The sequence below is a fragment of the Talpa occidentalis genome, unplaced genomic scaffold, assembly GCF_014898055.3.
Source record: "Talpa occidentalis isolate TD23 unplaced genomic scaffold, MPIMG_talOcc4v2.1 talOcc4.13, whole genome shotgun sequence".
NCBI classification, from domain to species: domain Eukaryota; kingdom Metazoa; phylum Chordata; class Mammalia; order Eulipotyphla; family Talpidae; genus Talpa; species Talpa occidentalis.
In genome coordinates, this window is record NW_023601322.1 from 84,861,884 (window position 1) to 84,884,929 (window position 23,046).

At 42.1% G+C, this 23,046-nt stretch overlaps 1 long non-coding RNA gene across 1 annotated transcript; it reads left to right on the forward strand.

Moving 5' to 3' along the window:
• Positions 1–612: 612 nt before the first annotated feature.
• LOC129145649 (uncharacterized) lies at positions 613–19,630 on the forward strand. The gene is made up of 3 exons (XR_008551509.1): positions 613–652; positions 16,853–17,043; positions 19,581–19,630. It is a non-coding gene; the product is annotated as an uncharacterized LOC129145649 (long non-coding RNA).
• Positions 19,631–23,046: the final 3,416 nt, after the last annotated feature.

A 23,046-nucleotide genomic window follows, 5' to 3' on the forward strand; every position in this document is an offset into this window, starting at 1 on the left:
CCTGCAAAATATCCCCATTTATAACTTGCAGCTATAATAATATGCTAATGGGTTTATTTGGTTGGCCACAAAACAATCTGAAAAAAATGACAACACATTAATGTTGTCTAATACATTATGATACAATGTATGTTAACCTGGTCTATATATTTTTATAGTAAACATGACAGAGGGACAAACTTTTTTAGGGTGCTTAGAAGCTAATCTTTAATGGAAGTAGTTGTTAATGACAAGAATAAGTCTTAGATTCTGTGAAATGGTGGCTACCTGCCAGGGGGAAGGGAGAAGAGGTTAGAGGGGTAAGTGGTATAGCAACACAGGAATTTTGCTGTAGGACAAAATGAAATATGTTTACATGCTAAAGTGTGAAGTTGTACCTTTTAATGGGAAAATAAATAATCTGATGTTCAGATGAAAAAATAGTTGTTGGGTTGAAAAAGAAAAAAAATCGCTAATTTAAATATGGGTCTGGAAAAAAATGTGAGATAAAAGCTTACAGATTTTTTTCCTAATATATTTTGCCTTTGTACTATCATACAGTTCTTGTGCATTATAAAATGTGTGTGAGCAGAATGGCAGAGATCTGAAGAGTACAGAGACAATCTAGGAATTAAATGATTTTTGCCAGGTCATCTTAATGGAAAGCTGAAAGGTGAGAGAAGAATCATTGAATGTTTTGGTCAAGGGAATGCTTCTGAAATCCTAGCAAGTGATGTAGAAATCACCATGGTGATGAACCCCTATTCAAATACAGGTAGCAGTTTCTTTAAATCAGCTTCCAGTGTAGTGATAGAATTTTATGACCCATGCATCTTATATTACCACACAATAAATACTATCAGCTGAATGGCAAGAATGATTTACTTGGATGCTAGTATTCTGGTTCATTGTGGTGATAGCTATTCAGAGAAATTTAAAATGTAAACATATAATTGGGTGCTGAAAACTTTGAGTTAATTAGATCATATAGATTTTTTAAAATTAATTTATTTATACAAGCACTGGGTACAGTCAGGAACACGGGAGGGTGAGAGAATTGACCAGAGCCAGAGCAGGGAACAGAACAGGCAGAACAACAAAATACACTGAAATACACTGCTGAGGGGAGCAGCGGGTGGCAGGAGAGGTCTGCTGTGCCATGTGGGACCCTCGCCGGCTGGCAGTCGGGGATTGAACCGGCGCTGCAGAGGCTGCAGGCAGTTTCGCAGCCCAGTGCTCAACCACTGCGCCACCAGGGGAGGCCCAAGATCATATAGATTTTTATATGATAGAGCATATAGATTTTTATATGATCGAATTAAGGCTCAGAGTTTTCGGCATCCAATTATATGTTTACATTTTAAATTTCTGTGAGTAACTATCACCACAATGAACCAGAATACTAGCCTCCAAGTAAAAATGAAAAATGTAAGAAATATATAAAAAAAATCTATATGGTTAAAAATTTAAGAGGAATGCCCAATTCTTGAAGGGAATCTTAATCATAGAAGGGAAGGAGTCATTGAGGATATCAGTCTGTGGATTTCACTTTTTCCACCTTATTTTTATTTGGGTGAAATCTGATTAGTATAATCATTAAAGTTCTGAAAGAATGATTACAGGAAATAGAGGATGAAATCCTTCTCCATGATAGCATGAGTGGAAGGGAGGATGCACAATTTTGCTTAGTTCACTTTGTGTGTAATAGAGGTTTTATGGCTCATTAATATCAAGTCACAGATCTTTTCTAACTCCTGCGTTCCTGTGGGGTGCCATAACTCAGGGGTCAGCAAACTGCTCCAAGAGCCAAATCAGGCCTCCCTCTTATTTTGTGAGGTCCTGGAATTAAAAACAGTTTTTAAATTTGTTATAGTTAAAAAAATCAAATGAAGAATAATAATATTTTATCATATAATCTCAATGCCAGAGTCCACAATGACATGTTCATCTGCACATAGCCACATCCATCTGTTTACGTATTGTGTGCGGCTGCATTCACACAACAGCAGAGATGAGCACTTGCAATAGAGATTATGCCTGGAGAAACCAAAAATTTCCCAACCCTGAGTTTAAGGCATGGAGTTTAGGATAGGGCACCCTGATGTTCTTTCTCAAGATCTGGGCAAGAAGGCCATAAAATTACAGGTGGGATTTGTAAATATGCAGATTCCTGGTTCCAGTATATCTGCCTACATAGATACAGATAGTGTGTGTGCGAGTGTAGCCTGCTGAGTAGGAATTCATGAAGCCAGGCAGACAATACAGTCTGCATTTTATTTATTTATTTATTTTTTTATAGTGGCATGTTTTATTTGTTTGTTTTGTTTATACAAGCACTGGGTACAGTCAGAAGCGCAGGAGGGTGAGAGAATTCACCAGACCAGAGTGGGGAGCAGAGCAGGCAGAAGGACCGAAGTACACTGCTGAGGGGAGCAGCGGGCGGCAGGAGAGGTCTGCGCGCCATGTGGGACCCTCCTCCGGTGGCCGGGGAGCAGCCGGGGATCAAACCGGTGCCACAGAGGCCGCAGGCAGCTTCGCAGCCCAGCGCTCAACCGCTGCGCCACCGGGAGGCCCAATACAGTGCATTTTAAACTAGTGTTCCAGTTAGATTTTCTGAGCTCTGTGGAACCAGAATCTTGGTTTTGTACAAGAAAAGGAAATTGGTTTCCTGGATAGCTAGAACTTATTCAGACTACATGAAACGTCGTTTTGGGAATACTTGAGATAGGCTGGTGTGTTCTCATTGCATTCTACATTTTACTGACCCCTTTCACTTGCAAAGCGGATGGGAAACTTTCTATTGAAATAAGGTCTTAACTGTATAAAAATTTCCCTGTAACATTTTTTTTGAGAATGAAATATGGTTACAGAACTTAAAAGTTTTTAACAGAAAAAAATAGTGTTTCCCAGTTAACACCTGTAGTGGTGGGATGGGCACAGGGCAGGATCTCTATGACCCTATGCAGATGGGTGAAGGAGGAGTCCTGGGTCCTCAGTGGCTTTTCAGGCTTTTATTGGGATTTACCAGGTACATGGTGGGAAGGTGTGCTGGGGGGCCAGGAGGCTGGCAGGCTTCCCAGCCCCTGGCAAATCTTCACTCTATCTGGGCTCTCCTGCGTTCTCTCGTGGCCTCTGCTTTTCTGCTGGCTTCCTTGTGATACCACCCTTATAAGCCCAGTCTCTCAGCCCAGGTGTACCCACTTAGCTATGCCCACACCCTAGTCTAGGTGCGCACCATCAGGCATGCATTCAGGACCATAGGGTTCCAGCATCAATCCCAATATTGGGAGGGCAGATAAGTCTGATACTTTTTATCTTACCCTACACACCCTCTGCCACCTTCATGCCTTTCTCCTAGAAACTCCTCTGTAGAGGCAGGACTGGACACAGAGCAGGTTTTTTGACCTAGCAGACCGGGTAAAGGAGGAGTCAGAGTCCTCAGTGGGTTTTTGAAGGTCTTTTATTGGGATTCACCAGGCATATGGCAGGCAGGGGTGCTGGGGGGCCGGGAGGCTGGCAGGCTCTCACTCTGGGCTCTCCGGCCTTCTCTCTGCTTCTGCTGCTTCTTTCTCGGCTTCTCTTTCGGCTTCTTCTTTCAGCTGCTCCTGGCATCCCCAAGACACCGCCCTTAAAAGCACAGTCTCAGCCCAGGTGAATCCCATCTACCTATGCCCACACCCTACTCCAGGTGCCTGCCATCAGGCCTGCATTCAGGACCGCAAGGATCCATCATCTATCCTGATATAGGGCTGAAAAGCCTGACATTTTTCCTTACCCTACATCCCCCCACCCTCTTTTCTCCTGTGTTCCTTTAAAAACATTTTAAGTTGAGGTACTGTTGGTTTACAATACTGCATATGATCCACAGATATATGCCTACATTTTTAATAGTCCATACTATTTCCTGATTTCTCCACTTTAGACATTATCCGGAGACTTCCATTATATAAAGCCGGGCTTTTGTTGCTTCTCTTTATTTATACTCCTCAGTTTCTGATGGTCTCAGGATACTTTGCCCTGACTTACCAGAAGTTTATTCAGGAACAGCAGAGGAATTAATAGCCGAGAAAGATATTCTGCAGCACGCCCCAAGCTTCGAGGAGGGCTTGGGGGCGGCTCATTAGGCGAAGGGAGTACACAAGGGGCGGTCCGACCGCAGTCCAAGCGGTAAGTTCATTGGCTGGAGGATGGTGAGCGATTCTCTGGGGATGATGAGTGGTCAGGTGGGCCCAGCCGCTGCAAACACGCAGAGTGGGAACGCGCAGCTCTCCAGGCCTGGTCTTTCGAGGGCGCATGTGTGAGATGCTCGGGCCTTGTTTGGGGCTTCCATCTCAGCCTGAGGTCCTCTCACACACTTCTCCTGGGAATAATTTCCAAGACGCCAAGGACAGAAAGGGAGGTGCTGCTTCTGGGACCACCATCTTGGTAAGTGATTCATTTCAGTGCCAATTCGGTTCCAGTTGTGCCCTTTATCCAGCGTGGCGTTTCTGTGACCTGCGTCAAATGCCCTGGAAAATGTGTGCAATGAGAGAGAACATTCCTGTACCTTTTATCACTGTCTATGGTTGTATTTGCCCTGTTTGATTAGAGAGGTATGTTGTCACGCACTGTGCCTAATGGATAAATCAAACTTTACCGTAAATATGTATAGGAATCGACACAGTATGTGAGATTCTGGACTTGCACAGTTGGATAAGGGGGGACAGCTGTAGATGCAAATTCTGGGAGTGTTGTCATGAGGGGAACCTGCTACTGGAATAACACAGCCTCGCATCCTTTCACGTACATGCACTCTTTTGACTGTGCTTACAGTTAATGTACAAGGAGCTTGAAGAGTTGTGGTTTCCCTGTGCAGGCAGGTCGCTCTGTTTCTTTTTTCCCCATCTGTAAAAGGGAGATAACACTACTTTCTTTGTCTAGCTGCAAAGTTGCCCTGTAGTTGAAATTAAGAAAAGTATGCATGGGAATGCTTTGCAAAGGATAAAGCTCTGTGCGTATAGAAACCATCACAACTTTTGTTTCCCAGGAAACAATGGCTGTGAGATGTTCCTGGACTTCCCTGTAGGTAACAGGGCACAAAAAGGCAGAGCTGGACCCTCCATTCTAACCAGAAAAAAAAAAAAAAAAGAGAGCCTTGTTTAGGTCACTGCCTTCCCTGGCTCTTTGAGCTGGAGGGTGGGCTGAGAGCTGGGCGGGAGCAGCCATCACAGTGTCTGCCTCCTGCCTGGCTTGGAGCCAGACACACAAACAAGGGGACTCAATGGCTGAATCCACAGCCCAGAATTAACTTTAGGATGCTGAGACCTTCTGTCCAGTGATTTGGGTGTCAATATTCCAAGTCTGGCTCTCTGAGCCTCTTGGAGAGTTTGTGAGGTGCCCAGTATCTTTTAGACCAGTGCCTCAGACTGTAATGTTCATACCAATAACCAGGAGGTTGTGTTAAAATGAAGTTTGGGATGCAGGATGGGCCTGAGATTCTGCATTTTTTTATTTCTTCAGAATTTTCTGGCCATAGTTTTATTCCCATTTTTTGTACTGGATATGTGACCTTATGTTCCTCATTTTTTTTAACATTATGCATTATGGGTATAAGCCTGTTGTCTGTGTTGTATATACTACAATATTTCCTATTTTTCAGTTGTCATTTAGTTTCTTTTTAATCTGTGAGTCCCCAGAAACAGGAGCACTTGTGAGGACTATGTACACATGGACAGGTGGCGCTGGAAGGAATATTATGTTTTAGATAAGCACTTATAAGCCTAAGATGAGCATTTAAGCTGATATGCCATCTTTTTCCCTTGGGGATAGTATCTAAAACTTTGACTAGCTTTACAAAAACTATTAAATTCTGATTTAAAGGGAAGCTGTATGAACAAGTATGAGGTGGTGTGGACTCTTAGACTTGAGGGATCATCTCAAATGTAATTTCTTCAAATGTAAAAAACTTGAGCTTTTTTTGTTGTAAGAGAGAGCTTATTATTTCTCTTTCTCTTTTGGACTTATTTCAATTAATATAATGCCCATGTGGTCCATCTATATTGTTCCAAACACAACATTTCATACTTTTTATGGATGAATTATATTCTGTATGTGTGTATACACCCCAAAATTTCTTTATTAATAAATAAGTTGTTTCCATATTTGGCTATTATGATGTTGCAGTGAACAGGAGCAATGCAGTATCTTTTAGAGTTAGTGTTTTCATTTTCATACTGACAAGTGGAATTGCTAGATAATATAGTAGCTAAGTTTTTAATTTTTGAGGAACCTGCATGCTGTTATACATACAGGCTGCACCAATTAACATTCCCACCAACAGTGCACAAGTTCCCTTCTTTTCATATCTTCACCAATACTTGCTATTTCTTGTCTTTGTGACAGAAGCCCTTCTAACAGGTGCGATGTGATATCTTATTGTGTTTTGACTTGTATATCCCAGAAGGCTGGTGATATTGAGCATTTTTTAATGCACCTGTAGGTTACCTGTCTGTCTTCTTTGGGAAAATACCTAGTTTAAATAGTTTGCCCAGTTTTTAATTGGATTGTCGGCTGTTTGCTGTAGGGTTGTATGAGTTCTTTATAATTTTTTTTAAAGATTTATTTATTTATTTTATACAAGAATCGGGGTACAGGCCAGATGCGTGGGAGGGTGAGAGGATTCACCAGAGACAGAGCGGGGAACGGAACAGGTACAAGGACCGAAATACACTGCTGAGGGGAGCAGCAGGTGAGAGAGGAGAGGTCTGCTGCGCCATGTGGGTAGCTCCCTGGCTGGGGATCGAACTCGTGCTGCAGAGGCTGCGGATTGCTTCATAGGTTGTGTTTTTAACCCCTGCGCCACCAGGGAGGCCCTGTGCAGAAGCTTTTAAGTCTGATGTAGTCCCACTTGTTTGTTTTGTTTTGTAGGGAGATTTTTTTTTTTTTTGTCTTTGTTGCTCTTCTGAAAATGCCTTGATAATTTTGATGGGACTGCACTGTAGTTTAGAAAGATGTATTTTTTCTTTATCAGGCATTGTTTCATCCATTTCTAACTTCCAGAGTTGGTATCAATTCCTTACCTGCTGTTTCCATAGTCGAGAATTTGCTCTGTTGTTTTATAAATGTTCTGTTTTCCTCCAGTAATGTGAAATGCGAGGATAGTATACCATCCCACTTGTAGACTCTGCTTCACTTACAGTTGAGGACACTTGGTGATTCTTTTCAGTCTGGGGACTCAAATCCTTCAGTTTTGGATTTTTTTTCTTGTATTATGCTTATTTTAATTCCCTCTCCTTTCTCTGTTCTTTATTCTTAGGACTCATAAATTAGATATGGGAACTTTCATGTAGGTTTCAATTTTCTTATTTTTTCTTGTTTTCCATTTTTATTTTTTAGTTCTACTTTCTCATAGAACTTTTTTTAGTCTCTCCTAATCCTTATATTCTATATTATTTTTTGACTAACATCATTTCCAAGAAGTTTTACTTTTTTATGTATAGTCTTTTATTATACTGCATTATTATTTTTTCATGACTATATTATCTTCTGTTAGAGTGCTGATTGTATTTGCTATTTTAAGATGGACTTTTAAAAAAATTAATTGTGCTCAATCTTATGAGTGCCTTTTTCTGTTAGTTTTGATACCTGCTCTTCATAGCAAAGGCCTTCCTCAAGTTTCTGTTGATCTTTGCCTATTTGTTCATATTAAAGAATGAGACACTGAATAATGAAATTTCCATATGTATGATTGAGGTTTATCTGTTTATGAACTTCATGATAGGGTAACAAGGCTGCAAGCAGGTTTTTTTACTCAGGAGTAGTCAGTGTACATATTCTTCTGAATGGTTCCATTTCATAGAGGAATCTCCAGTCTCATGCATGACACTATATTCTGATTGCTGACTAAGGGAGAGGGATGGAGCTCTCATTTCCTGTATGTAGAATTTAACTCAGTCCTTCTCAGTATAATAACTCATTCAACCATACAAAGTAAACTTATAGACTTGTGCCCAAACTACACTTTGGGGTGACATCTGAGAAGAGTCATTTAGTTGCAGAGAGTGGAGTTGGGATTTTCCAGCCAATCCTCTTGTCCTAACTCCACTCTGCAATTAAGTGACTCTAGTTTCTATGTCTTTCTCGAACCTTGTGTTGTGACCTTACCTTTCTGATAGTTGCTTTATTTTTTGAACTCCCCAACCCCCCTAACCCTTGCAGGATTTCACTTACTGGTCATTTAAAATTTTTTTATTGTTACTCTTGTGGGTTTTCAAAGAGAGTAGTGACAAATGTATATATATATATATAATCCATCACGTTTAATGTGTGGCATAGAACTTTATTTTTTTAAATGGTCTTGTCAAAAATTCATATGTATCCTATACTAATATGATAGTAAGGGAACATGGATATAATATATAAATATGTGTATTTGACACTGTATTCAAAATATTTACTCATGAGGTGTTGGTTAAAACACATTTACAAACACTGATTTTAAGGATTTACATAGTTAAATTTTGAAATATAACTGTGTTTAAAGAAGAAAATTGAAGAGAGGTCCTCTTAAATTTTGCAAGAGCACAACATAAGAACACAACTACATAAAATACCATACTAGAGACAGTTTTAAATAATCAAAGTAGGGTTCAGAGTAATGATTAAGTGTAGAGCATATTTTGTAGTTTTGTTAATATTAAATAAATATTTAGTACATATTGTCTCCCTGGTGACGGAAGTACTTGCTGAAGGTATTAATATATCCCAAAGGGCAGGGTCTCCCCTTTTCCTGGGGACTACTCTGTTATAATTGCACCTTTAGTATTTATAGTTGAAGTTTTATCTCATTGGCACAACATACAGAAGGTGTTTCTCAGTAGTGCTTACATAGAGCTCCTTGAAAGCTATCCATCCATTCTACCAGGTATTGTTCATGTGGAACAAAAGTAATTAGACATTTGGCTTCAGTAGGATAGTACTAAGTCTCATCTTGAGGACACTAAGGTTTATGTAATACCCAGGCATCAGTCAATTAGACCAAGAAAAAACAGGTCAATTTTATAAGTCTACATGAGTCAGGCATTTGATTATCCTGAGAAAAGAAGGGTCTGGCTCCTTTCACTGAAGCTTTCCTTCTGCAATCGATTAGCTGCTGACTCTTGTTCTATCGACCCTCGCTAATTTTGTTGTGTGGTCTGTCATTCCTTATCTAGAGTGAGAGGGAGGCTCCTCTGTAAATATCAACAGCTGATGAGCTTAAGGGGCACTCCATCTATTCTGAGGCCAGTTAATGTTCAGGGTGTGTGTTTGTTTGGAGGGCTGGGGTTGGGTCTTTGCTGCCTGACACATTGTCCAAGACCAGATTACAAGTTATCGCTCTCTCTTACTTACAACAGATGGATGGATGACAGGTACTGGCATAAATATTTACAAATTAAAATTTGATTTCATCTCCACTTTATTCTTTTGATTTTACATTATATTCTTATGAGTGGAAATTCCTGTCTTTGTGTAAATGGAATTTAGAAACTCAATAAATAAATTACTCTTGGCAGCTAAGGATTAGCTTCTGATATTTCATTGGACTGTTTGTTCATATGAAAAAATTTAATGGCTTATTTAAAATGGCATTGAACCTAATCCTTTAGTATAAATAATTAGTCTACTCACATGCTTAGTTGCTGCTGGTTTAATGTTATTTTCGGATGTAATTTTGATCTCAAATATCCATTCCTTGCATCATCTAAAATTGGTGGATTAAGTCATATCAGATTCCTATAGAATTGTTAAGGCTTATTTCCTAAAATCTTGCTGAATTAGAGAGTAAGTTTGACAATAGACATAGAATGAAGACTGCTCTCAAATGCATGTAATCCTGAATGAACTATTCAAAGTGGTATATAACCCAGCACTGCTGAATACTTCTCCCCACCTTGATACCTTACTGCCAGACTGAAGTAAGGTATCAAACCGAAACCATTTATAAGCCATGATGCATGTGGATCCTTCATAAATAATCGGAAATTCTGGAAAGGGAGCATAGTGAAGTCTTATAACCACAGCTTCTCTTCTGACTTTCCCACAGATTATCTATCAAATGGGGATGCTAAGAATTCACTTAGCTCTCATCTGAGTCTGAAGAACTTCATCTTTTGTGTCTCTACCTTTTCCGGTAAATTTCATGCTCTGGTTCCTGAACATCTTGCCTTATTTCTCATCTCTACACCTTCATTGTCTCCTCTACCATCTTTTTCTTCTTAATCTCTCGGGTCATTTTTCAAGACAAGGTTCGTGAATTTTCTTTCATGTGAAACCTCTGACTAGCCAAAATAGGGCTTTTGTGCTGCTACCGTCAAATATCACAGCCCTGTCACACACTAGTGGTTTTTACTAACAGGCGAGTCAGGGCTGTGTACTCTATGTGGTTAATAAATGTTGAATGTTATTTTGTGTCTCTGGAGTGTATTGGGTCAATTATCAGTTGCTGCCTAACAAACACCCTCAACTTAAGGCTGAAAGCAACACCAATTTGTCTGCACACTCTTTCGTTGGTGGTTTTCAGGCTCAATCATGTGCTTGTAGCTGACCGACAACTTGCCTGGGGCTAAATGGTCAGTTAGGGCCTTGCTCCTGTGTCTGGTGCCTCTGTTGGAATAGTTGGGATGAATATTCACCACACGAGATTTCATTTGAACTTCTTCACATGATGGTGGGCGAGTTCCAGTAGGCTGTTTGTCAGCAAGCCCCTGCTATTTTGTATTTGGTGATGTTCCCTTGACCAAAGCAGGTCATTGGCCAAACTCTGAGTTATTATGGGAAATAACTATGTTGGCTTTGGTTGCCAAGATGCTGGGCTGCCTGGGGGTCACTGATGGGCCAGCCCAGCATATGCAATAACTCCACTGTCTTAACTGTTAAAGAGCTTTTGTGGAAAATACCATTTCACCATTTTTCTTCTCTAAAGGCTGTATGTGTCCTCCCTACAGCTTTTCCTACAGATTTTGATTGCCCATGGGATCATTTTTGATGATCTTGCTGGGGTACAGCAGTGAGGTGCTCATCCAAAACTTAAGATAATGAATTCATTTATACCTCACCTTGTTGCAAAAAAAAAACAAAATTAAGACATCAACTTCAAAATAGAGGACATAGGGTCACCTTGGAAGCTTTAAGTGTAGAACATCAAGATTTAATACATATTGTCTTCCTGGTCAAGTAAGTACTTACCAAAGGCATTAATATATCCAAAAGAAATATATTGTTTTTCAAACTTCAATTTTGAAAAGATTAGAGCAAAAAACCTCAATACTTTGTGCCGGCCAGGGTTCAGGGAGAAGGGCACTCTTGCTTGATGTGAAATTGAAATGGCAATTGTTCTGTAAAGCAATTTGGCCATCTGTATTGAGACCTTAAAAAGTTCACAGGGAGTCAACACCAGTGATTCTACTTCTAGAAAATCAATTTAAGGGAATAATCAGAGATGGTTTTGTGTAAAGATGTTTATTGCTGCATTATTTATGCAGAGGAAAGGGAGAATGCAAATCAGGAAATGATGAAATTATGGAACAGTGATGTGATGGAATATTATGTAGCCAATAAGAAGTGGTCTATAGGTAGAAATTGATGTGACTTGGGAAGCTACTCACAATGTAAACTGTGTTTCAAAAGTACCTAGAGGATTAATTCATTGAATAATCTAAAACCCTGTTTGTGTGAATTCAGTGATCAACAATGTATTGCATATCTACCCCCGCTTGACCCTGGGGCTCACTTCAAAGGAAGAAAGCGGTACTTACTCCAGTTTGTGTATAGATTAGTGGGAAAATAGACACTAAAAGTACAGATGACAATGCTAGATTTTCACTGAACCAAGATTTAAGAGGAAAATGGGGCCTCCCTGGTGGCGCAAGGGGTTAAGACGCAATCTATGAAGCTGTCTGCAGCCTCTGAGGCACGAGTTCAATCCCCGGCCAGGGAGCTACCCACATGGCACAGCAGACCTCTCCTGACTCGCCTGCTGCTCCCCTCAACAGTGTATTTCAGTCACTCTACCTGTCTGTTCCCCACTCTGTCTCTGGTGAATCCTCTCACCTACCCGCCCCCCCCAACACCTCTGGCCTATACCTCAGTTCTTGTATGAATGAATAAGTACATCTAAAAAAAAAAAAAAAAAAAATGCACTAAACAAGAGAGCTTGTTGCTTTGAAAATAATGAGTTTTGAAGGGGTAAATATTTTGGGGAGTGAGAGAGAGTTGTAGGTCTGCAACATTGAGAGAATAATTCAAATAAGGTACAAGGGTATTTAAGATTTTCTGCTCAGAATATCCCTGCTTTGTCTTATCTTTTTTATAAGAGGCTATTGCAAATATTTAAGTTACTTGTAAATTATTACAGATGCTGGACTGAAATTTCTGTGGGTATGACACCACACTGCCATGAAACACCCCAGAGCCTGCAGCTTACCACATGAGACATATACATACATGTCTACACCTATGTACATGCATCTGCCCATCACCTGTCTACCTATCTATCCACCCACCTATGCAAATGTAGTAAAGATGGAAGGAAAATACATCACAGACTCTAGGGATAATATCATCTGGTAATATCAATTTTATTCTTGATTGGCCTGCAGTCAGAAAAATATATACATGCGGTAAAATTAGATATATTAAAACTTTAAAAAAATGACTTAATGAGGAAGTGAGCTGGTCAGCAGGGAATGCATGCCATGGCTTTGGCCGGGGAAAGTGTGACTGTCCTCTTACCTGCTCAGGTGGCCCTGGCAGGTCTCACTGGTGTGCAGACAGATATCGTGTCCTTTCACAGCCTGAAGTCATCAAAAATGTGTTGTCCTGAGATACTTTCCCTGGTTTTGACTCCGTACTCATCTCAACTCTCTTGAGTATAACAGATGGAGACAGTGCAATAAATCTCACTTCAGAAACAGGATGAGTTGCTGTTTGTTCTCAAACCCCATGTCCAGAATCCTCAGTATGATGCAAGGTGCGCTGTGACTCTTTCATTAGGACTGAGTTCTGGGTGATGGAATGGTCTTGGAAAACACAGTATAAGTTAGTCTCCCAGAGACAGAGTCAAGCTCAGTATGCTGACAGCCGCAGATATCTGAGCTTTCTAGGGAGCTGGTCAGGTTGTTGACACAGATATTTACCAAGGTGAGGCCATTCTGAGGGGTTTCTTGGCAGGTAGCCATGTGATCCATTCTGTTGATGCTTGTGCTGAATACATGTTCATTTTCTTTAATTCTGTATTACCTACACTTTCTAGAACCTTGCTGCTTTTCTCACCAGAGGGAGAAAACTTTGAAGACGTCCTTCATTTTTGTGTGTACTGTACTAGGTACAGGTATCTCACAATACCTGGCATAAACTATGCTTTTCATTAATGTTTGTGGAATAAAAACTCACATATTAGGGCCTCCCTGGTGGCTCAAGGGGTTAAGCACAGCACTGTGAAGCTATCCACAGCCTCTGCAGTGTGAGTTCAGTCCCTGGCCTGCCAGGGAGCTACTCACGTGGCTCAGCAGACCTCTCTTCTCTCGCCCGCTGCTCCCCTCAGCAGTGTACTTCAGTCAGTCTGCCTGTTCTGCTCCCCACTCTGTCTCTGGTGAATCCTCTCACCCCCTGCACCTCTGGCCTGTACCCCAGTTCTTGTATGCATAAAAAAATAAATAAATCTTTTTAAAAAACAAAAAAACTCAAACATTAATTGAGGTCCATTAGCAGACATATTTAACTATATCCGCAAGGGCAAATACAGCTACAACTCAGAACATAATACTGTTTTGGATTATTTACACCTAGCTTTGCGTATGTTAGCCAATTTTATAAAACTCTGCATTTGTAAGCTGATTCTATCTTCTCACCTGCTGTAAAATTCTCTGTGTCAGCAGTGTGGTAGGGTCATTAGAGGCGAGTAATATTTAAGGCCATAGATGCCACCATGATTCTGTTCTGACAAAGCATCCCTTGTAAGAAATGACAGGTCTCGGAGGATGGAATCCAGTGTCGCTAAGTAGGAAACCAGACCATCTGTGGATAAGGCTCGGGTCCACTCCAGTGACGTTTTCTTTTGTTGTTTTAAAAGCCTGCCCTTCTATAAAACAATCTGCAGAATGAATGCATTCTCAACAATAAGACAAGCACTGGCATTTTCTCTCCTTCCAGATTGAAACTGACAGGGAAGAAAGGTAAACACCTGCGACCTCCATTCAGGAGGCCTCCATGGAAGTCATTGGGAATGAAATGAGGCCTGCAGCCCCGGGCCCTGGGGGGCCCCTCAGGTTCCCCTCCTCTGGTGGCCTTGCTTTTTCCACTCTCAGTCACTCTTTTGTGCTCTCAGGAGGAAACAACTAATAAGCTTGGACACCAACAATGGACCCCACATGTATCGCATGAAATCTCCAATTTCATTTGCACGAAACCGCTGAATGGCATTTCCTCTGCTCCAACTACTGTCCCTCCCTCTGGGGAATGCATACAGAGGGGTGAGGGCAGCCCCACAATGAGGAGGATTTAAGGGTTTCAAAAGACACATTATGCCCATTCAGAAAGAAAGGCTTTGAGGACTTTCTCCACAGGGGCAGCTGAGTCCTTCTTAGCACAGGGAACCAACGGGCAGAGGGGAATTAGGTTAACCTTGCCCATGGCTCTGGTCCCAGGGCAGGCTCTGAGGTGCATGTGGGGTGACCTGGGTTTGAAGCTGACAGGCCAAATGGTCAATTTATAATAAGCACCCTGAGTGCAAGACTGGATTGGTGGATGCAAGGCACATTTGAAATACTTTTGACTGTTTTACATGCAGACAGGTTCTTTTTTGCTAGTTTGGAATTGGGGACCTCTCATTTTCAAAATGATTCCTATATATTTCATACATGAATTAGTGTAATGGAGACTGAATATAATCATTGAGAATAATTACTATTTCGCACCCACTGTTTTCAGTCATTGTAATTTTCAGTTTTTATTCTGGAGGAATGCTTCATAGATTTTGGTGAAAAATATAAAGGGAATTTTAAGAAAAAATGAAGAATTTCTTAAGAAATTAAGGATGAGCCTCCCCAGTTGTGCAGCAGTTGAGCGCTGGGTTGCGATGCTGCCCGTGGCCTCTGCAGTGCCGGTTCGATCCCCGGCTGCTCCCCGGTCACCGGAGGAGGGTCCCACATGGCGCACAGACCTCTCCTGCCGCCCGCTGCTCCCCTCAGCAGTGTACTTCGGTCCTTCTGCCTGCTCTGCTCCCCGCTCTGGCTCTGGTGAATTCTCTCACCCTCCCGCGCTTCTGACTGTGCCCAGTGCTTGTATAAACAAAACAAACAAACAAATAAATAAAAAATAAATAAAACATGCCTCTATTAAAAAAAAAGAAATTAAGGACAATTTTCAAAAAAATTTAAGGGAAATTCTATGAGAAAAAAATCATCCTGACTTTGGTGTTCCAAGAAGGAAAGAAATAGTTCAATGTAATCTGGATTATAGCTGCCAAAAATGGGAAGGCTGTATTCAGAAGGAATTCATAATTCTTAAAGTTTAGCATAAGAGGAAGATATGATGTAGAAATACATGTGAAAAGTATAAATGATATAGTTGACCCTACAAAGATTTCCAGGGAGTAGTATCTCCTTTATCTGAAATATCACAGCCTGTGATTTTAGCGGTTATTAACAGAAAACCCACACAAGTAAGTTTACACAAAAGAGAAACTTGGGGCCTCCCCTGGTGGCACAGCGGTTGAGCGCTGGCCTGCGAGGCTGCCCGCAGCCTCTGCAGCGCCGGTTCGTTCCCCGGCCAACAGCGAGGGCCCCACAAAAAAAAAAAAAAAAAAAAAGAAGAGAAACTTAACTTACGGCTATTAAAAGTGAAAGGTGTTGGGCCTCCCTGGTGGCACAAGGGGTTAAGCACTGCACTATGAAGCAATCCACAGCTTCTGTAGCACAAGTTTGATCCCTGGCAGGCCGGGGGCTACCCACATGGTGCAGCAGACCTCTCCTGCCTCGCCCACTGCTCCCCTCAGCAGTGTGTTTCTGTCGATCTGAGTATTCTGTTCCCCACTCTGTCTCTGGTGAATCCTCTCACCTCCCACATCTCTGGCCTGTACCCCAGCTCTTGTATGCATAAATAAATCTTTTAAAAAATAAAATAAAAAACTGAAAGGTGTTAAGTAGGACTGTTTGATAAAGCATCTAAGATGGTATCGTCAGGACCCAATTTCTCTCCACCCCACATGTCTGCCTCCACTGGGTAGCCTTACCTCATAGTCACAGCAGCTGTTCTAGGCTCCTGTACTCAACCCCTTCTGCCTCTTTTCCAGTTGATCATGTAAAGTCTTTGGGATTCACTCTAATTGAACTGATTTTGGGCACATGCCCATTTAGGCAGCTTGACTGTGATGTAGGGAGTTAGTACACACAGGGTTTCTTAAGCCTGGGTTATTGGTTCCTTCCCGGGGCCTGTGGAGCCCCAAATAGACTGTGGACTAAAAGCGTACGTGGGAGATGTTCTTAAATGAAAATCAAGGACATAAAAAAATGTAATGGAAACTGGAGACAATGATACATGTCTCCCACATGTAATGGAAACTGGAGACAATGATACATGTCTCCCACATGTCCCCGAATATTTCTTGTTTAAAAACATATAATTTTCTTGTCTTGCTAAATAGTTTATTAAGAAAAGCAGAATGATAGCTTGTAGAAGCTTTATCTGGGTCAGTAAAAGTTGTAGTATTTGAAACATTTTCAAATTCTCAAGCTGACTTGTGTATGGCTGATCCTATTTAATATTCTTCTCATGCAGGCTTTTCTAAAAATGTGTATTGAGATGTTGAGGACTAAGCAGGAAATATGCTTTATATTCTGTCTCCTCCCTGTTTCAGTCCTAGGAATCCAGAAAACCTTTTACCAGTGGCTCTGCAAGAGTGAATGTGTGTCTTCTTGATGGAAACCCACTGGGTGGGGTGGAATGACCCCTTTTCAGAACCCACTGGGTTCAGAAGGATGGTGGCTTACTCCTCTCTAGGGGCAATACCTGCAGCAGTGCGCCTAGCGCAGGGTCAGATCCTGGCAGGTGAGTGGAATGGGAAGACCTTGATTCCAAGACTTGGTTCAGGGGCTCTATGCTCTCTAACCTTCCTGGTGGCTTCAGAAGGGAGAAAACCACCACAGATAGGTCAGTGTGGTGATTTTCTTTCTCTCTGCAATCTGTTCATAGTTGTTTCTGCAACAGATGGTCTGTCTTCCTTTTGTGTTTGTTGAGAGATACTTGTGTTCCATGTCCCTAGTCATGGCACCTTACCTTACCAGCCATGACTTGCCTCTCATTGGTCCAAGACTCACAAATTCAATGACGAATTAATCTTTCTTGATTCTATTATGCCCAGGGATGCATTGATTTTCAGACATTAAATAGTTTCAGTTACTGGAAGAATCCCACTGTAGGATTCAGATAAATCAAAGTTGTGAGGGTTCAGTTAGAGGTGAGTATTCCAAAAGCCGTTCCATCTTCTTATAAACTCTGCCTTAATTGTGAACTTCGTCATTCTGATTTCTCAAAATTTCGAGATAACCCCTTCCATGCAGGTGATCCCCAGGTTGTCAAGCATTCTTCATTTTCTGAAGTGTTTCTATTTTTAAAGAATTACTTTGAGAACTGTCAGTGCCTGTTTTTAGGGGACTCCTGGGCTTCCCTCTTGTTTTATGATAAAGAGGACACACAGTTCAAGCTCATGCATTTAATGCTCTCACTTTGGACCATTCAGCTTGGCTTCCTGAGTGTCTCCCTACTCTTACTTTCTACTTATTTGCCAAATTCTAGATATGAAAACAAAATGTGGGGAGAGGCTGGGTCTAAGCATTCTGCAAAACACCAGTGTCTAGTCCTTAGACTGAAGGACCTCAGGTAGAACAATGTAATTGCCGAGACATCACGCTTTCTGAAGGAACAATGGCTTTCTTTCAGCTGTTGTGTTGAGGATGAAGGCATCTCAGTGGAAGCTTTGCAAATGCAGAGACCCGTAGTTCCCAGTGGCCTGCTGAGGTGGGGCGCACACGCTGCTTGTATGTCTCACACCTAACGGATACCTGGGGGAGGAGTTGTGTGGCGTTTGCAGCCTGCTGGGTCCTCAGTGTCCCGCCTCTGCAGGACTGTGTGTATTAGTTTAGTGTACAGGATTGTAAACAGCTACCCTCCTCTCAGTTCAGACAGTTTACATGTCTTTTCTCTTTTCTTTTTAATTGCTCCTTTGTCAAGTTTTCCTAATTTGTTCTTAGCCACTCACCGTTAGAAAGAAACCCTTTGAATAGTTTTCCTTGGCCTTCAGGAGCTCTTCTTGCAGCCCTCAGAAACTAATTTGTTTCTGTTATAAATAAAATTTGCGGGTCTCCCTGGTGGCTCAAGGGGTTAAGCACCGCACTATGAAGCAATCCACAGCCTCTGCAGCACGAGTTCGATCCCCAGCCAGCCAGGGAGCAACCCACATGGCGCGGCAGACCTCTCCTGTCTCGCCCGCTGCTCCCCTCAGCAGTGTGTTTCAGTCAGTCTGCCTGTTCTGTTCCCCACTCTGTCTCTGGTGAATCCTCTCAACCCCCACACCTCTGGCCTGTACCCCAGCTCATGTATGCATAAATAAATAAATATATTTTTTTAAAGTCTGGATCCCACTGCTGGAAGTGTGTGCCGGAAGTAAGCCTCATTTAGGTGTTAATACACTGTACTGCTAAAACATTATTGCCCTCAAGGGTGCTGGCATTGTGATAAGAAACACTCAATGACCACTTGTATTTTAGCCAAAGGAATGATCATCCTAAAGTATAATCTCAGGAAGTCTGTGGTCCAGTAAGTATGGGCAGAGGGAAGTTTGCTTTATCTCCCTCCACACAGACTAATCCCCCCTTTTCTGGGCTGACTAATCCCCCCCTTTCTGGGGACTAATCCCCTTCTTCCTGGGCTTTCACTATATCTGGTTCTTTCAGGAGGGTTTTTGGAAAATCCTCCCTCATAGCCAGGCTGGCTTTCAGCTGTGTTCCTGCCAAGTCCACATCCAGGATCCGCCCGTTTGCAAATATCTCTGGTAATTCTGGGGTGGAACTCCTTAGATGCATCCCTACTCCGGATTTGGTATTTCCTGCTATCCCCTCCCTGCTTGGCCATTTTGAAGACACGTTCCATCTGCTTATTTGAGATAGAATGCTGTTCCCGTCCATCTGGAATTACCCCAGAAATGCCATGTCTGTAATGTGGACTTGCTGATGCACTTACTTCGTGATTATCAAACTGCTCCCTGGGGCTGCCGATTCTTCTCCAGGTTTCCTAATCTTCCTACCCCTTCTGTCTAACTCTGGCTCTCTCCCCTGGTAATCCTGCTGTGTCCACCCTGCCTTTTCGATGCTGTCATGAATTACAGTCCAGAGCATGGTGAGTGCATGTGGATGACTGATTTCGTAGTAGAGAAACATTCTCCACTTGAACCTCGGTTGCCTCCAATCCAGTACTCATCCCATTCTCTCACAGACCCACACCCTCCCCATTTCACCAGAGGAAAAATTCCATCCCTCCTTGGCTAGGATTACCAGATTTTTTTGGTCATTCTTGCTGTTGTCTTACAGGAAAATCCACTCTGTCGATACCTGCCTAAAAATTTGGTGTCCAAGGAGGAACAAAATATAGGCAGCATGAGAGTTGACATGAGTGTTTTATCATCCAGCCCACATTTCACCTTCTTGGCCACAAGGATATCATGGGAGCCTGTAGCAAAATGCCGGCTGAAATTCTTGCATGGACTCACCATGTGAAAAAGAAAATGGTTATTGGACATAAAACATGCAAGCACACGTGGGACAGTTACATATTACAACTTGATATGCAAAAAAAAATAGATTCTTCATTTTCCGTAAGTGACCTCATGTTGTCTTCAACCCCATAGCTCATTTTGAAGGAGGAAAAATAAATCTAAAACTTGCCAATTCTTGGTATCTCAGTCACATGGTCTCTTGATTTTAAACAGATTCTTTTAGATTAGTTAGCTCAGTGTCTTTCAGATACATATTCAAATTCAAGAATCAAACTTCTTATCAGAAAGGAATTTCTTTCCTTCCACAGATTTGCTCTTCTACTTTCTGCTCCCTGAGGGGCCAGGTGAGTATCAGTGAAGGGAGACCCCAAGCAGATTCCTGTGGGATCACGAGTCCGTGTCTCAATTTGTGCGGTGTGTGCGGTCTTCTCTGGTCATAGTGGAGAGGTTCTTGATCATGTGCGTCCTGCTGGTGTCTGCATCAGATGAAACACCCTCTCAGAGCTCAGAGTCAATCCATCTGGAGTAAATCTTCACCCTGGAAAGACCCAGGTAAAAAGTGAAGGAGACAGACAAGATGACCATGTGGCTATGACTGTGGGGGCTGCGAGTGGGTGGTGCATTTGGGCTGAGAGGGGGAGAGTCTGGACAGCTGCCATGGCCTGGCTGCAGGAGGAGGCATTGCTGAAGCCAACCTGAGCCTCTGGTCCGTTTCAGCTGGGAATGTAGAGGTGGGAGCGAACTGTCCACAGGCATGCTTCTGCAACTCTGCAACCCTAATGTCCAAACCTGTTTGAAGTTGTCAGTGTCAAAAATGCAAGAGTCAGAGGGCCTCCCCTGGTGGCGCAGCAGTTGAGCGTTGGGCTGCGAAGCTGCCTACAGCCTCTGCAGCGCCAGTTCGTTCCCCGGCCGCTGGCGAGGGTCCCACAAAAAAAAAAAAAAAAAAAAAAATCCAAGAGTCAGAAATTGAAGAATGCAAGAAGGCAAGAAGCAGTGTGGACAGAACCCAGGCTTTGGAGACAGAATTGGGTTTGTTTCTACCTGCTCCTTTTTGACCTTGGAAAAGTTACTGGATGTTTCTGAACCCCAGTTTCATTCTCTCTAAAACAGGGATAATAGATGACCATCTGATTAAAGAAAAACTGTGCATCCTTAAAGGACAATGATTGTGAACCACAACAGTTATCTTCTAAAAAAAAATTAGTGTTTTTCTACTATTTCAAAGAGATAGCAGCTTGCTTCCTTTATTGTTGGCTGGCTTATTAAGGATGACATTTCCTACCCAATACAATCATTTTTCTTTGAGACAGATGCTTTTTTCTTTCTCTCAGAGGGCTGTGTTTCCCCTCTTCCTGACAGAGCCCAGAAGATGCCTGTGAGCATCCTTCTGCCCCCCTCCCCCGCCAGGGCCCTGGACCACTGGCTCTGTGTCACTGGCATCATTACTCTATCCAGGGACGACTGCTAGAAACTCCCTGAGAGGTTTATTGACGTCAGCTCTGAGGATGTACAAGATGGATTAAGAAGAGTCCTCTCCTAGTTTTTGCTTCTCAGGGAGCCAAATGTTTTTCAAATTAGAAGTAACAGGATTTAGCACAGACAGGCCGGGCCCACATCTCTGTTAGGGGAGAGAAGGCTAAACTCTTGCCTTTCCCCCAGGCCTTCCTGCTGCTACCCGCCTGGGTCTCACTCCTGTCAGGCTCTAAGCCTTCCTTTCCTCATCTCTCTCCTCAAAACCTCTCAGCAGACCCTACTCTGTTCTATGTCCAAAGCATCATCAGGCATGAGGACAGGTAGGGCAGAGAGCTCCTGTCTGCAGAACGGGACGGCTTCTATCCTTGTGGGCATGTAGGTGAACTTCCACCAGCAGCTTCCTGAGGTTTTCTCTGTTTGTTTACTTTGTCTATTTTCTGCAGCAAGAGTTAGCAGACAGAAGAGCAGCTAGCTTTCCTACCTCTCTTTAGCCCCTAAAATACTCTCATGGTGAGCATGAGAAACCTGGCCCCAAACCCAAGAGTGGAATAGGACTGCCTTTCCTCTGAGGTGGGGAGAGGTGGCTCCAAGTAGTAACTTATCTCCTTTTTTCTCCAGTGACTGCCCCATTGCCTGGCTGCCTTTGGGGCCCCGGGGAGAGCAGTGATGGGGTGGAAGCTATGTAATATAATCATGTCTTGTGCTGACAGAACATAGATGCAAAAATCCTCAACAAAATCTTAGCAGACCGAATTCAATAATACATCAAAAGGATCATACATCATGATCAAGTGGGATTTATTCCAGGGGACACAGGGAGGCTTCAACATCCAAAAAGCAATCAGTGTAATTCACATCAACAAGAGGAGATAAAAATCATGATGATATCAATAGAGGCAGAGAAAGTATTTGATAAGATTCAACAATCATTTATGATAAAACCGCAGAAAACTGGGAGTAGATGGAACATTTTTCAACATAATGGAGACTATATATGTATTACAAATCCACAACCAACATCATACTCAATGGTGAAAAACTTAACACTTTCTCTAAGATTTGGTACAAGACAACGATGTCCACTTTCACCACTATTCAACATAATATTGGAAGCCTAGCTAGAGCAATTGGGCAAGAGAAAAATATGTAAAAAAATCCAGATTTGGAGATAAGAAGTAAAACTATCACTACTTGCCGATGACATGCAGAGAAAACCTTAAAAACTCCACTAAAGAACTAATTAAAATAATAATTCAGTAAAGTGGCAGGGTACAAAGTCTATCTATAAAAATCACTTGCATTTCTGTGTGTAAACAATGAGTTATAAGAGAGGGAAATCAAGAAAATAATCCTATTCACAACCAAGAAAAAGAAATAAATACCTAAGAGTGAACAAAGGAGGTGAAGGACTATACAATGAAAATGGTAAGATACTGTTAAAAAAAATACAAGAAGACACACAGATATGGAAAAATATTCCCTGCTGGTAGATTGGCAGACTTAACGCTGTCATCAGGCTCTCTTAGCAAAGCAATATACAGATCAATATTATCCCTATGGAGGCTTAAGTGGCATTCTTCAAAGGAATAGAATAAACATTACTGAAATTCATATGGAACCACAGAGGACCCCCATAGCCAAACCAATCCTCATAAAAAAGAGGGGCATTATCACACTCCCAGATTTCAAGCTATACTTACAAAGCTATCAAATTCTCAAGTTCTTGGAGTCAAGAACTAGGGTTGAAGTGCTCCTGGTTTTCCCTTCAGGGCTAAACTGTGATCTCCAAGAAGCACTTGCAGTGTTAA